Source organism: Nestor notabilis, unplaced genomic scaffold (assembly GCF_000696875.1).
Source record: "Nestor notabilis isolate BGI_N333 unplaced genomic scaffold, ASM69687v1 scaffold23096, whole genome shotgun sequence".
Lineage (NCBI taxonomy): Eukaryota > Metazoa > Chordata > Aves > Psittaciformes > Psittacidae > Nestor > Nestor notabilis.
Window position 1 is genome coordinate 1 of NW_009933633.1, and position 3,537 is coordinate 3,537.

Sequence of the window (3,537 nt, forward strand, 5' to 3'; positions counted from 1 at the left end):
ACGGAGCCTTCGCCGTCGTCTTCAAAGGCAGGCACAAAGAGGTGAACGATCTCTTCTTGTTCTTCTTTTTTTTCCTGCTTTTTATTTATTAGTAGGTTTGGGCCGAGCTGGGCACCACGTCCCGGTCACCCCGTCCCTGCTGGGCTGCGGTGGCTATTCTTAGACTGGGCATCAGCCCCGGGCTCTCCGGCAGCTCTGGCGGGGGGAGACGGATTTATTGGGAGACGTATTTATTGTTGTTTATTATTGTTCTCTCTGGAGTTTCTTTGGGCGTGTGTCCCAGCGGGACCCGGGCAGGTGCCTTCACCTTGCGGCGGGGCACAGCGGGACAGAGGCCGGCAGCCTGGTGGGGGGGGGTCCACAGAGAACTTCTGCTCGCCAAAAGCGGCCCTTACCTTAAAAACAAGCGAAAAAGATCCCCCCTCCTCCCGCTGTCTATGAAGCGTTCAGAGAGCTCTTGCTTTGTTGGTTTTTTTTGTGTGTATGTGTCAAGTTTTGTCCTTCTCCACTTAATTTTTCCAAGAGGAGAGGAAACCACTTACTGGTAAATAAACTGAAGCCAATCCGGCAGTGGATTTTCCATCATTAGGGCTTGGGATAAGCCACGGCTCCCACAGTGCGTTTATTTCTAGTGATTAAATAAGAGGATAATCGTTGTATAAAGTAGTATCAAAACCCCAAAACTTGGGCTTTTCTCCTTGGGCTGACAAGCGTAATTCAGGAAAGGGCAAGTCTGAACAAGTGAGGGATAGGCACTAGGGTATGAAGTGAGAGGCCTTTACCAGTGCTGCGAGACACTTCTTTCGGTAATATTTGTAACCTTTTAAAAGGCTGCTTATCCCAGTGTAAATTTCACTATTAATTTACATTTATCTTTGAATTATATATGCACTCTTTCAGAAACCTGAGCTGGAAGTAGCTGTGAAATGCATTAACAAGAAGAACCTTGCAAAATCTCAAACTCTGCTGGGCAAGGAAATAAAAATACTTAAGGTAAAGGGAGACAGACTTGTTTTCTTCAGTCTTTGTTCTGTGTGCCCTTTGTTGCTCCTGGCTTATGGTCTTTGTTTTACTTTTTCTAGGAACTGAAACATGAAAACATCGTTGCCTTGTATGACTTCCAGGTAAATACATTCAATTATGTCAAAGCATTCTGGATTAGGAAGAGGTTGAATGGAGTTTATGGAATTTCAGTTTTTAACAGATGTTTTTTAATCAAATGTGTGTTCTGGGGGAAAAAAAAGTCTCAAGTTGGGGAAAGATAAACATGGCTGAGCAGATCATGTATCTGTAGCCTGGACCACAGAACTCTCAGGCAGTTGAGAGTTGAGGTGAGAGCTTCTGCTCCCAGGATGTTGAAATGCAGCGTGGGGTGAATATGTCTGTGCTGGAAGCTCATAAGTTCTGTGTTAGAAATAAAAGTTACAGTAGTTATTCCTGGCATGCATACCTTTTATTTTCTTTCTCTGGTCTGGATACACTCCCCAGGAAAAAGAAATTTCCTTAGGTAATATAAAAATAGTGTGAGCATGACTTTGTAGCGTATGATTGTCTTCAGTTCCAGAGGATTTTAATTTGCATTTTTCAGTTGTCCTTGTGGCAATCACTAAGTGTTAAAAATTGCATCAGACATATTTAGATTATTGTGGTTTCCCACAGTTGCTTTTTCCTTCAAAGTCAGCTCTCGAGATCTAATCTAAGGGGCTAAAGCTGATCCGCTCTGAACCCCAAGTTATCCAAAGACTTTCATTTTTCTCCTTGAATTCTTAGTTAGGAAATCCTGCTGGGTCATGGGGCAAGCTTTGTTTGATATCTGGGGTGCCTTTTCAGGATCACAAAGCCTGCAATGGGCCCTTCCTGGATGGAGGGGCTGGCATGCAGGACTTGGTACAGCCTGTGCCACCCTAAGGTCTGATGTTTGTGAGCGAGGGCTGCGTGACCGCTGGTCCACCAGCCCCCCGCGTGGCCCTGGGGTGGCTTATCTGGCACTGCCTGCCCTGTCCCGGGTATCACGTGTCCTGCAGGCCGCCGTGTTTGTTGACATTCCTCCTTCTCCCATGGATTGGCTCCGGTGGCTTCCGCGTCACCCCAGACACGAGTCCCAGCCGGTTGGTACAGCCTGTTTGCAATGCTTTCTGGGTGCTGTAGTCTGCCTGTCACCCGCTGCTGCGGCCCCCCAGGGCTGTGTCACCCACCTTGCCCCCCTCTGCCGGAGCAGGGCGTTATGGCAAGGTGCTGCAGGGGGCCAGGCCCTTTGATAGTGTTTAATGCCTGCTGTGGTTTTGGCGAGAGGTGGATGTGGGGGATTTCGGGCTGCTCTGCGAGGGAGGAAAGGCTGCTGGGAATGGGATTGGCTCTTGGAAATACCCTTTGAATAAGAGGCCAGCTGTGCATTGCTCCTGAAACACCCTTTAGAGCAGGTCTTGCAAAGCGGTGGCTGCCTTCAGCCTGAAGCGTGCTGCAGGGCAGCTCAGAGAGCTGGGGAAGTTTCCTCAAAGCACAGGCCACTTAGGGCATTAATCTCATGGGGTCTCTTTAGTCTCCTCTGTACCTTCTAAATTTACTTAATAACTTTTCAGTTGAGGGAGCGAGTGGCTGCTCCTGTGCTTCCTCTACAGTTTGTGTTTGTATGAAGCATTACGCTGCTGGATTTGCTTATTACAGATCTTTCAAAACCTTTGTTCATGTTCTGTTCCTCACCCTGCTTCAAGTAACTACTGGGTAGGAAGCAGCTTAAAGACATGTCCTGCAAAAGGAGTGATTTCATCACTTCAGCAATGCATTTTTCTCTTTATGTGATGGCAAATGAGCTTTAGTTAAATTACCTGTATAGCAGTGTAGCCTGGTGAGATATGAGCAAGAAGCTGTGTAGGATACCACAAGGACAGGAACTTGAGAATGGTCCTGGGCTCAAGGCCTGCCCAGGTATATATTTAGTTACCAGCTTTGTCAGAGTCCTTGTATGACCTGGGTAGTTTGATTTATTGGACAAAATGAGATGACTTAGGTAGGATTGGATGCTACCTAGTGCTGCCAGGGTGTGTAGTCTCCTCTGGTGTGAGGTGATCGCTCATCAGGCACAGCCTGATGTGGTCCACCCACAAAGGCTGTGTGCGTGATGTGTCTGAGTGCTTGGCCTTGCTCTGAGTCTGCTCAGGAGCTGTATGACAGTGATTATCTGCAAAGGTACAAGTGCAGCTCAGTGGAAGGCTGGCTCCTGCCCACTTTTCCTTACTTTGTGGAAAAGACTGCTTGTTACTCACCTTGTTCCTCTGATACATGATCAGTTGCCTCATTCAAAGCTGCATATATATTTATCCCCACAAATGTCATGGTTGCAGTTAACTAAGCCCTTACTTTCTTAAAACTGAAGAGGTTTATTCTTGTATTACAACATCGAAGAGCAAAAAGGAAAAAATATTTCCTGTGAATCTCAATGTTGCTCTGTAGCTTTGTCTGTTGCTGCGTTTTGTGTTGTCCCTTCCTCTGCACTGCCTGTCAACAGTGACTTTAACTTTTACTCACATGTTCCCTACA

The 3,537-nt window shown here is 46.8% G+C and overlaps 1 protein-coding gene across 1 annotated transcript in view; it reads left to right on the top strand.

The window, feature by feature from the left end:
* The first annotated feature begins 6 nt into the window (after positions 1 to 6).
* The window catches only part of ULK1 (unc-51 like autophagy activating kinase 1), a 77,934-nt gene continuing 74,403 nt past the window's right edge, over positions 7 to 3,537 (top strand). The window contains exons 1-3 of the mRNA XM_010016980.1: positions 7 to 41; positions 901 to 993; positions 1,083 to 1,124. The gene's annotated coding sequence lies outside the window, so the exon portion shown is untranslated. The remainder of the gene's footprint in view (positions 42 to 900; positions 994 to 1,082; positions 1,125 to 3,537) is intronic.